This window comes from Balaenoptera acutorostrata, chromosome 12 (assembly GCF_949987535.1).
Source record: "Balaenoptera acutorostrata chromosome 12, mBalAcu1.1, whole genome shotgun sequence".
NCBI lineage: Eukaryota > Metazoa > Chordata > Mammalia > Artiodactyla > Balaenopteridae > Balaenoptera > Balaenoptera acutorostrata.
This window is the reverse complement of record NC_080075.1, coordinates 42,921,152-42,934,214: the sequence shown is the minus strand read 5'-3', so window position 1 is coordinate 42,934,214 and position 13,063 is coordinate 42,921,152.

Genomic DNA, 13,063 nt, shown 5'->3' with positions numbered 1-13,063 from the left:
TTTCTGTGTTACATGTTGGTAGTTCTTGCAATATTTTTAACTTTTTCATTATTATTATATTTGTTATGGTGATCTGTGATCAGTGATCTTTTTTGTTACTACTACAACTTGATGAAGGTTCAGATGATGGTTAATATTTTTTAGCAATAAAGTACTTTTTAATTAAGGTATGTACATTGGGGTTTTTAAAACATAATGCTATTGCACACTTAATAGACTAAGTATAGTGTAAACATAACTTTTACATGTACTGGGAAACCAAAAACTCCGTGACTTGCTTTATTGTGATATTTGCTTTATTACGGTAGTCTGGAACCAAACCTTCAATATCTCCAAGGTATGCCTAAATTCAGTAGTCATTCAGGAGCCATGAAGGATTTAGGCAGAAATGAGAGATAACTAGATTTGGAAAGATCACTCTGGTGGCAAAGAATTATGATGGTGAAAAAGGAGAAAAATAATCTCTTTAGCATTTCATCCAAACCTTTTCTCGTTTCTCTCTAGAAGCACCCCTACCTCCACTTTAAAAAATAAAATGAAAATAGAGAAGAGGCACAAGACTCTTTTTCAAATATAAAGGGTACTGTAGACTTTGCTTCTACCCAAAATTGAGTAAAAGATTGGATTTATCCTCCTGCCTAAAACAACAAAAAAGCAAACAACATATATAAAAAATTGATTTTCAAAACACTGGACATCAGGCAATGAAGGTCAAGGATCCCTGAGAAATGCACCTACAATTGCCCCGACTTACTGCCTGGAGAGAACTTCCAGGTCACAGTGGAAGGAGAGGGACCCATATGGAGCCCAGTGATCTCCTTGAGTTAAAAAGACAGAGCGGGAGTCCTGTAGACAATTGAGTTTTCAGGGCAGCGTAGTGGAGAGGAGAAAGATGCACAGAAAAAGAGAGAATTCTGGAAATCTGAAGAAGGTTCCCCTCTAGAATTAAGTTGAGCACTGATCAGCTAAAGTCTGTGAGGAAACTATTCAAGACCAGGGGCAAAAAATCATTTGAAAGGATTAGAGGTAAAAAGAAATGGCACCTCTTTCCACCAGCCAGAGTGCAAAAACCTAATAATTGTACAAAGAAGAATTTTGCCTCAGTAGTAGGGAAAATTAACCCTAGACTACTCTGCTCTGATCCTGCCTAACAAAGCATAGAAACAAGAACTGAAAGGCTCAAACTATTTCCAACTAGTTTAATAATGTCCCGGGGGGGGGGGGGGGGGAAGCTCAAAAATATTTATAGAAATACTAAAATATATAACATCAAACAGGATAAAATTCTCAATATCTAGTATCCAATTAAAAATAATGCATGCAAAGCAGAAAAATATGACCATAATTTAGAAGAAAAATCAATAAATTAAAATTGACTCAGAATTGATACTGACGATAGAATTAGTAGACAAGGACCCTAAAAGAATTGTTAAAACTATACTCTATGTGTTCAAGAACATAAAGGAATACTTTAGCATGTAAATTGAGACATGAGAGATATAAAAAAGGCTCAACTCTAACTTTTTTTTTTTTGGTCATGAGGCATGTGGGATCTTAGTTCCCTGACCAGGGATCGAACCCATGCCCCCTGCAGCGAAAGGGCAGAGCCTTAACCACTGGACTGCCAGGAAATTCCTAAATCTAACTTCTAAACATAAAAACTACTATGCCTGAGATAAAATACATACTAGGGACTTCCCTGGTGGCTCAGTGGTAAAGAATCCACTTGCCAATGCAGGGAACACGGGTTCGAGCCCTGGTCCGGGAAGATCCCACATGCCATGGAGCAACTAAGCCCGTATGCCACAACTACTGAGCCTGTGATCTAGAGCCCGTGAGCCACAACTACTGAGCCCACGTGCCACAACTACTGAAGCCCACATGCCTAGAGCCCATGCTCCGCAACAAGAGAAGCCACCGTAATGAGAAGCCCACACACCGCAACGAAGAGTAGCCCCCCGCTCACCACAACTAGAGAAAGCCCACGCACAGCAATGAAGACCCAATGCAGCCAAAAATAAATACATAAATACATAAATTTACTTTTAAAAAAATACATACTACATTAGATTAAGAACAGATTAGACATTGCAAAAGAGAGCATTGGTAAACTTGAAAATATAGCAATAGAAACTTTCCAAAATGAAAAAAAAAAAAGGAACAGAGAATCTGTGAGCTGGGGGACAACTATGAGAGGCTGAATATTCATGTTATTGATATTTTAGTCTCTGAAAGGGAGAAGGACATAAAATAATACTTGAAAAAATATTGGCTGAAAAATTTCCAAATTTGATGAAAATTATAAATCACATAACCAAGAAGCTCAGTGAACTCCAAGCACAAGAAACAGAAGAAAAACATACCAAAGCACATCCTAAGCAAATTTCTCAAACCCAATGATAAACAGGTAATCTTAAAAGCAGCTGGAGAAAAAAAAGACACATTACATCCAGAGGAACAAAGATTAAAAATAGAGGCAGATTTTCCCTTAGAAATGGTCCAAACTAGAACACAATGGCATGACATCTCTACAGTACTGGATGGTGAAAAACTGTCAACATAGAATTCTTTACCTTGTGAAAAATAAAGACAAAATAAACATTTTTTTCAGATGTTCAAAAGCTAAAAGATTTCATTATCAGTAGATCTGCACTGTGAAAAATATTAAAGGAAGTACCTCAAGCAGAAGGAAAATGATAGCAGATGTAAATCTGAAGCTACACAAAGAAATGAAGAGTACTAGATATGGTAACTAAATGGGTAAAAATATACTTTTAAATTTATTATTTAAATTACTTTAAAAGATAATTGACAATTTAAGAAAAAGTAATAAAAATTCATTGTGGGGTTTATAACATACCTAAAAGTAAAATTTATGATAAGAATAGCATAAGGGTCAGAAGGAGAGAAATGGAAATACACCATTGTAAAGTTTTTGTACTATACCTAAAGCGGTATAATATCACTTAAAGGTAGACTGTGATAAATTATGATGTGTACTATAATCTGGGCATACTTCATGTTCACAGGAGGGGCAGTTGTGTGGAGGAAGCCCATACCGAGTGCAGAAGCACATGATGTAGCCAAGATTCATGGTGAGTTATACACAAGATACAATGTGGCTGTATCTATTCTATTTCTGCCATCCTTCACTTGCACAGCTGATTCTCAAGAGAAACAGTTCAGTGGAATTTGATAATGGTAGGGCTACCCATCTTTTCATTCCTTGATCAAAATACCATTTTTTATACTATTATGTGAATTGTATTTATGTTTTATAATTTAAAGCTGATAACATGTGTACTTGACATGTGTACTTGACCATAATTCTTATGGTTTCAAATTTTCTCCCTTTGGGAAGGTAGGGGGCAGGAAAATGTGCCTTGAAATACATTATCTTAAGGGAGTAAAACCTCTCAGGAAGGTTTTTTTGGGGGAGGGATCTCTACTGTTTGATTTCAACAGTTCCAATATCCTAAAAAGATGGCATAAAATCTTTGGATGGGCCTAAATCTGGAATTGTTATCATGTTTTTTCAATGCCAAGCCCCTGAGGGCAATAATATTTATATTTTAATAAGTCTGGACAAAGTTTAAAGGCTGCTGTTCTCCCAAACAAGATGACAATATGTGAGTTAGACACTTGGTTCAGATTCAACCTCTGACTTCATCCTGAGGAGGTGAGCTATGCTCTTGAAACAATGACCTTCTCCTGGAGCTACTACTAGAATATTCAGCAGAATTGCCCCAAGGAGGAGCCAGTACAGCTCTAACAGGAATTCTGTGGGATTTTCATGGCCTGGTGAGGCCCAGAACAATAGTATTTACTGTTGACAGAAGCATTTTCCTGCTGACAGACAGAAGTGACTAGAGTGATGTATCAGGTGCTAGATAATTGAATGTAGAGTGCCATGTATTCTTCTGTTGTTGAATGCAGTATTCTATAAAGGTCAATTACGTCAAATTAGTTGATGTCAGGTTAGTATTGTTTAGTTCTTCCGTATCCTTATTGGCTTTTTTCTATATATGTTCTATTATTAAGAGGAGGTGCTAAAATCTGTGATTACCACTGTATGTTTGTTTTTTCTCTTTGCAGTTCTACCAGTTTTTTGCTTCATGTTTGGAAGTTGTTATGTTCATAATATTAGGTGCATAAATGTTTAAGATTGTTATGTTCTATGATGAGGAGACTACTTTATCATCATTAAATGGGCCTCTTTATCCCTTGTAATATTCTTTGCTCTGAAATCTACTTTGATATTAATATAGCCACTCCAGCTCTCTTTAGATTAGTTTTAATGATATATCTTTTCCATCAATTTACTTATAATATATTTATGTCTTGATATTTAAAGGAGGTTTCTTGTAAAAAGCACATAGTGGATCTTACTGTTTTTTATCCACTGTGCCCATCTCTGTGACCATTTACATTTAATGTAACTGTTGACATAGCCGAGTTTAAATCTATAAATCTATCAAATCTATCATCTTGTTATTCATTTTATATTTGAATTATCTGCTTTTCTTCCCTCTTTCCTCTTTTTCTCCCTTCTTTGGATTAAATATTTTTATGATTCCACTCTATCTCTATTGTTGATTACTATGTACAATTCTTTGTTTTGTTATTTTAATGGTTGCCCAACCTACCAGCATGACCATTTTCATTAAATTGTTCAAGTTAAAAAAAAAAAACAGATTTTTAATCAGCTGATAAAAAAGAAAATGTTGACTGGAACTATGTCTATACATTTCTAGAATCTTGAACTGGGATCTATATCTACTGAAAATATCTCCTCCATACATCTATTCGCATAAAGACTTAAACACTATTAAATTCTACTTGGAGGCCAAGCTGCCCCAAGCAAAGAGCAGTCAGTGAGTTTGAGATGGGATGAAGAAGATGAGTGCAGAGGATGCACCTATCAATTAATAAGTGAGAGACCTACTATGTGTTCAGCATGGAGTGTTAGATTCATCATTTATGGAACCTTCACCACAGTTCTATTTGGTAATTGTTATCCAATTTTACAGATGCATAAAGTAAGATTCAGATGACAAATTATTGAGCAGATTTACAGAGTAACACAAATAGCAAAAGAGGAGAAGTCACTAGAATCCAGATCTGTCTGGCCTAAAGACCATATACAGGCTCTAGCTTAGATGACCTACAGATCTGGGACAGTTGTCAGAAATTATGTCCCTATCATCTAACACAGCATCCGCCTATCACCAAATGAGTGCTCAATAAGTATTCACTGAATGAATAACAAGGTAGAGATGTGAGGACAAAGATGGACTCACATACTGCCCACCTCATGAGGGTGTCTGTGCTGATCCTAAAGATATCCAGTCACAGAGGTATCTCCTTTTATAAAACGCTGTCGCACCTACCCCTTAGCACACCACACAACTTTTGGGAGGGAGACTTAAACTCTTCCTTTCCCTAGAAGAAAATTTCTGTATTTCCAATCTACTGAGGAGCCAATAAGGACATCTTTCTCCAAGACTGGGATGGATTCCACTAATGATGGCTTAGTTGAAATAAAGAGCAACTTTTCAAAAGTTGGGAATTAGCTATAGATATAAGCAAGTTAAAGTCATCTATAGCCATAGATGGACGTGTTTTTATATCAATTGAAACAGAAAAACTGTAGATGGGGACTGGTTTTAGTTCAGGCCTAAACTCAGTAGCACTTCTTGATGAGGAAGCAGAACAGAACTACTTAATCATGATGAAAGTTTTGTCTTCACTTTAGGATTGATTTTTAAAAGGTGATGTGAATTTTCGTGTGGACCAAGAGAGTCACCAAAGACATTCCCCAATGTTGCCACACAGCCTATAACAAGATCCCTGACAGAACACAGGAGGTAAAGATGGGATCCAGGCCTAGACCAGGTCCAGCAGAGTATTTTAGGCTTCCAAAATCAGGGTGAGCATAAGTCAAGAGTCAGGCATTAAGTAGGACCAGTCAGGCTTTTGGAGCTGCCCTCTGTGAGCCCTCTGTCTCCTTTTTAGGCTCATGCCTCCACTTTCAAGATTAGACATGGGCTGTAATCCTTGTTCACAGAGAATCTAGCCACGACATTCGTTGCTAGAGCCGTTGAGAACTAGGATCTCAGTGCATAAAGATGACCCACCTGTCCAATCAGGTGCTCCTCTTTGCCCCCAATTACATCACAAAGACTCAGAGTTATAAACAAGGTTATTACTTTTAGTAAAATAGTAATCATCTCTTACATTTAAATGGTGATTTACAACTTACAAAGCACTTTCATTTCTATTATCCCATGGACAAGGCCAAATAGGCCTGACAGCAGGGCAAACAAACAAAGCAAGAACTATTTAAAAAAAAAAAAAAAAAAAAGCCACCCTGAGGACAAACACTGAAAATCCAAGAATAAAAGAAAATCGAAAACTAGAAACTTAAACCTATAACCATGGCCAAAGAGGAGAGAAACAAGTGGATCAAGAACCTACAGAGCAAAGCAGCATACAAATTGGAGGAATCAATATGAATCACAAGAAAACCAAAGCTACAGATCAAAATCTAAACCACACCAGCCAATTCTGAAATAACCACTTACATCTCTGAATACAGGAACAATGTGACTTCTCCGAGATAAATCATTGACATTAATTACCTGCAAAGATTTGGTGAACACAGAGCCTCTATTTTATTTAGGTAGCAAGACACTGTAAAAAGAAATCTTAACTCAAGCAGAGTGTCCATTCTTGCATTGTTTTTCTAAGTTTTTCTAATTCTGATCCTAGGTTCAAAATAAAATGTCCAACTCAGCATACCCACTCAATCTCAGTCATCAGCAACACTTACTAAAGCACACTGCTGGGCACACATGTCTCTGAACCTTGTCCCTGTAATGGTACAAGATGATTGTTATTTTATTCAATATAATAACCTTTTATAAATATAATAATAAAAATAAAATTATAATACTATAAAATATACACACACATTATATATAGTAACCTTGTTTATAACTCTGAGCCTTCTTGCTGGGATCAAGCGCAGAGGGGAAGACCCGGCTGAATTACATCATCTTTATGAACTGGTTTTCACAGAACAACAACACAGACTACCATATTAATAGCCCACATTAGTTTACTTGCTTGTAATGATTAGAAAGGGAGAATGACTTTCCCTCCCTAACACCCATCCTAGTGGGGTCTCTGAGGACCATCAACTCACAAAAATGTTCATTCTAGGACACTTTGGCTCTCCATAATTCAAACCCAAAAGTCAAATTTAATCTATTCAGATTAATATGAGAGACAGCTCAGCCTAGAAATTAACCAAAAGTCAAATTATTACATAATGGTAATATTATTCAGAGTGCATTCAATAAATTTGAACAGGCTGTCAACCATTAGTTGATTGGCGTCCCTCAGTACCCTAACAAAAAGGATGATCTCTAATGGATTTATCAATATTTGTTCACGTGAACTTCTAATAGTCTCAGAAATGGCTGGTTGGCCCTCTGAGGCTGGCTAAGCATTTTCTTGCTAGTTTGTTTGAATGGTGTGTAGCTTTAGAATTGGGGTGATCTGTATTTGGATCTATTTTTAACTCCTGTGACACTCAGTTTCCTCATTTGTAAAAAGTTCACCTCACAGAACTATTATAAGGATTAAGTGAGATAATGCATGTAAAACAACCATCTTAGTACCTGGCATACGTTGGGCATCCAGGAAATATTTCCTTTTGTGTTTTCTTTGAAAATCCTGTTTTGGCCAAAAAAACATCATCAATTTGGCATGCCCTAGGTCTAAATTATCACCAATTATAAATGAGTGGAAAGCCAAAGAATGAAGTGTGTATAATTATACATACATCAGAACATTTCTACGGCCTGTGTTTACAGATACATATTTAGACCTGCCTTGAATTCTCTATAAAATTTTAGGCTCCTTAGAAGAGTCAATGATTTTACTCCTTACTTCTTTTGTAATTCCCTTTGAAAACCTAGTGCACCCTGTTCTTAGCTAGCATTCAGTTACTGTATCGGGTATATTTACAATGCATGCACGCATAAAGCTGAGTCACTGGGGAGTGAGCTATCCATGCTTGTGAATATTCTTGATAGCTGAACCCTACTGTATTATGAATATGCCTTAGAATGTTGAGACAGTTTTAGATGAGCTATTTCTACCATTTTATGTATTTCCCCACCTTTTTATACCAAGTTTATTAAATGTATCCTCATCTGTTTGGTTGCTCAGAAACAAGGATTTCATGTTACAGGATTAGCCTATAGTATAGCTATGCCATCATGAATGCTGGAAATGGAGAGTTTCTGCACAAATGTCCCATCTCCCAAGCAACAGCCATGAGCTTGAACCCATGCATGTGGAAACATCTACTTGGAGAGCTCTTTTTGCATATTTTCTGGCTCTTGGTCATTATGATGGCTAATTTTATGTGTCAATTTGACTGGGCCATAGAGTGCCCAGACATTTGGTCAAACATAATTCTGGGTGTGTCTGAGAGAGTGTTTCTGGATCAGATTAACACTTGAATAGGTAGACTGAGTAAAACAGACTGCCCTCCCTAATGTGCATGGGCTTCATCTAATCAATTGAAGAGCTACCGAAACAGCAGAAAGTTTAGAGAGAACTCCTCCTGACTGGCTGCTTAAACTAAGACAGGGGTCTTTTCCTTCAGACTTGAACTGAAATATCAGCAATGGGGCCTGCCGGCTTTCAGACTGAAACTTACACCATTGGCTCTCCTGGTTCTCAGACCTTTCAACTCAGACTGGAACTACACCATCAGTTCTCCTGTGTCTTCAGCTTGCCAACTGCAGGTCTTGAGACTTCTCAACCTCCATAATCACATGAGCCAATTCTTTATAATATATATAGAACATATATTTTAAATATATTTAATATATTATATATTATATTTATATATTTCATTACATATTTTCATTTTTATTTTAATATGTTTAACTTACTATTTTATTATACAATAAATAATAATATGAATATTCATAAATATAAGTAAATACTTATCTTTTTATTGATGTATTTGATATATTGTATATTTATTTTACTATTTATTATATTTTAATTTTTATTTATATATTTTATTATATTTATTTATAAAGTTATTTGTTAAATATTATATATACAGATATAGATAGATAGATATCTACATATATATAGCTATCTCTTGTAGGTTCTGTTTCTCTGGAGAACCCTAATAACCCTGTTATGTACAGCTACCCTAGACCTAGACAAGAAGGATTCTTGCCATAGGCCTCATACTTCAGAAAAGGCTATATATATCACAAACAAACAAAATTAAAGATATTTATTAAAGAACACACTGGCACCTCTGTCATTCAGGGCACAACACTCATTGCTGCCACAGCATAACCAGTAACCCTAAACATCCACTCTCATGATCAACCCTGTTGAGGCCCCAGGAAAGTCTTCTCCACATCTCGCTCCCTGTATTCTCAAAACACGAAGCAGCTGTGTTTGAATGCCATGAACACTTGTGGGCTGCACTGCTGCTGACATTGATATTGACACTACTTCAGAAAAACTGAGCATTAGAATTGCTTGGCTAAAAGAACAGACATATGAGTTATCTTGTCAAATCTTTCCTCTTAGATAGCTTGAATTCAATAGATTCTCGCATAACTTTGGTTTCCCAGCACTGCTGAGCATTCTTTTCATGCTTTTGTTTGTGTCCTAATTCATGACTTCAGAGGTACTTGTGAATAAGCACAGTATTCAAAACAGCTGCACAGGGTAACTAGGAAACGTTTTGCATATTCAACAATTCATACAATCCTTAAACTTATATATTTAGATAAACCTAGGTGTAACATTCATGAAGCATGATACTAAATCTTTAGCCTAACAAGTAAATGGACATTAAATACTAAAATTAAGAATAATTTAATTGTTTTTTTAATTTTTAAATTTTATTTTATTTTTATACATCAGGTTCTTATTAGTCATCAATTTTACACACATCAGTGTATACATGTCAATCCCAATCTCCCAATTCATCACACCACCACCACCACCCCCCCGCCACTTTCCCCCCTTGGTGTCCATACGTTTGTTCTCTACATCTGTGTCTCAATTTCTGCCCTGCAAACTGGTTCATCTGCACCATTTTCTAGGTTCCACATATATGCGTTAATATACAATATTTGTTTTTCTCTTTCTGACTTACTTCACTGTGTATGACAGTCTCTAGACCCAACCACGTCTCAACAAATGACCCAATTTTGTTCCTTTTTATGGCTGAGTAATAGTCCATTGTATATATGTACCACATCTTCTTTATCCATTCGTCTGTCAATGGGCATTTAGGTTGCTTCCATGACCTGGCTATTGTAAATAGTGCAGCAATGAACATTGGGGTGCATGTGTCTTTTTGAATTATAGTTTTCTCTGGGTATATGTCCAGTAGTGGGATTGCTGGATCAGATGGTAATTCTATTTTTAGTTTTTAAGGAAGCTCCATACTGTTCTCCATAGTGGCTATATCAATTTACATTCCCACCAACAGTGCAAGAGGGTTCCCTTTTCTCCACACCCTCTCCAGCATTTGTTGTTTGAAGATTTTCTGATGATGCCCATTCTAACTGGTGTGAGGTGATACCTTATTGTAGTTTTGATTTGAATTTCTCTAATAATTAGTGATGTTGAGCAGTTTTTCATGTGCTTCTTGGCCATCTATATGTCTTCTTTGGAGAAATGTCTATTTAGGTCTTCTGCCCATTTTTGGATTGGGTTGTTTGTTTTTTTAATATTGAGCTGCATGAGCTGTTTATATATTTTGGAGATTAATCCTTTGTCCGTTGATCTGTTTGCAAATATTTTCCCCCATTCTGAGGGTTGTCTTTTCGTCTTGTTTACGGTTTCCTTTGCTGTGAAAAAGCTCTTAAGTTTCATTAGGTCCCATTTGTTTATTTTTGTTCTTATTTCCTTTACTCTAGGAGGTGGATCAAAAAAGATCTTGCTGTGATTTATGTCAAAGAGTCTTCTTCCTATGTTTTCCTCTAAGAGTTTTATAGTGTCCGGTCTTACATTTAGGTCTCTAATCCATTTTGAGTTTATTTGTGTGTATGGTGTTAGGGAGTGTTCTAATTTCATTCTTTTACATGTAGCTGTCCAGTTTTCCCAGCACCACTTAGTGAAGAGACTGTCTTTCCTCCATTGTATATCCTTGCCTACTTTGTCATAGATTAGTTGACCATAGGTGTGTGGGTTTATCTCTGGGCTTTCTATCTTGTTCCATTGATCTATGTTTCTGTTTTTGTGCCAGTACCATATTGTCTTGATTACTGTAGCTTTGTAGTATAGTCTGAAGTCAGGGAGTCTGATTCCTCCAGCTCTGTTTTTTCCCCTCAAGACTGCTTGGGCTATTCGGGGTCTTTTGTGTCTCCATACAAATTTTAAGATCTTTTTGTTCTAGTTCCGTAAAAAATGCCATTGGTAATTTGATAGGGATTGCATTGAATCTGTAGATTGCTTTGGGTAGTATAGTCATTTTCACAATATTGATCCTTCCACTCCGAGAACATGGTATATCTCTCCATCTGTTGGTATCATCTTTAATTTCTTTCATCAGTGCCTTACAGTTTTCTGTATACAGGTCTTTTGTCTCCCTAGGTAGGTTTATTCCTAGGTATTTTATTCTTTTTGTTGCAATGGTAAATGGGAGTGTTTCCTTAATTTCTCTTTCAGATTTTTCATCATTAGTGTATAGGAATGCAAGAGATTTCTGTGCATTAATTTTGTATCCTGCAACTTTACCATATTCATTGATTAGCTCTAGTACTTTTCTGGTCACATCTTTAGGATTCTCTATGTATAGTATCATGTCATCTGCAAACAGTGACAGTTTTACTTCTTCTTTTCCAATTTGTATTCCTTTTATTTCTTTTTCTTCTCTTTTGCTGGGGCTAGGACTTCCAAAACTATGTTGAATACTAGTGGTGAGATTGGACATCCTTGTCTTGCTCCTGATCTTAGAGGAAATGCTTTCAGTTTTTCACCATTGAGAATGATGTTTGCTGTGCATTTGTCATATATGGCCTTTATTATGTTGAGGTAGGTTCCATCTATGCCCACTTTCTGGAGAGTTTTTATCATAAATGGGTGTTGAATTTTGTCAAAAGCTTTTTCTGCATCTATTGAGATGATCATATGGTTTTTATTCTTCAATTTGTTAATATGGTGTATCACATTGATTGATTTGCATATATTGAAGAATCCTTGCATCCCTGGGATAAATCCCACTTGATCATTGTGTATGATCCTTTTAATGTGTTGTTGGCTTCTGTTTGCTAGTATTTTGTTGAGGATTTTTGCATCTATATTCATCAGTGATATTGGTCTGTGATTTTCTTTTTTTGTAGTATCTTTGTCTGGTTTTGGTATCAGGGTGATGGTGGCCTCATAGAATGAGTTTGGGAGTGTTCCTTCCTCTGAAATTTTTTGGAAGAGTTTGAGAAGGATGGGTGTTAGCTCTTCTCTAAATGTTTGATAGAATTCACCTGTGAAGCCATGTGGTCCTGGACTTTTGTTTGTTGGAAGATTTTTAATCACAGTTTCAATTTCATTACTTGTGATTGGTCTGTTCATATTTTCTGTTTCTTCCTGGTTGAGTCCTGGAAGGTTATACCTTTCTAAGAATTTGTCCATTTCTTCCAGGTTGTCCATTTTATTAGCATAGAGTTGCTTGTGGTGATCTCTTATGATGCTTTGTATTTCTGCGGTGTCTATTGTAACTTCTCCTTTTTCATTTCTGATTTTATTGATTTGAGTCCTCTCCCTCTTTTTCTTGATGAGTCTGGCTAATGGTTTATCAATTTTGTTTATCTTCTCAAAGAACCAACTTTTAGTTTTATTGATCTTTGCTATTGTTTTCTTTCTATTTCATTTATTTCTGCTCTGATCTTTATGATTTCTTTCCTTCTGCTAACTTTGGGTTTTGTTTGTTCTTCTTTCTCTAGTTCCTTTAGGTGTAAGGTTAGATTGTTTATTTGAGATTGTTCTTGTTTCTTGAGGTAGGCTT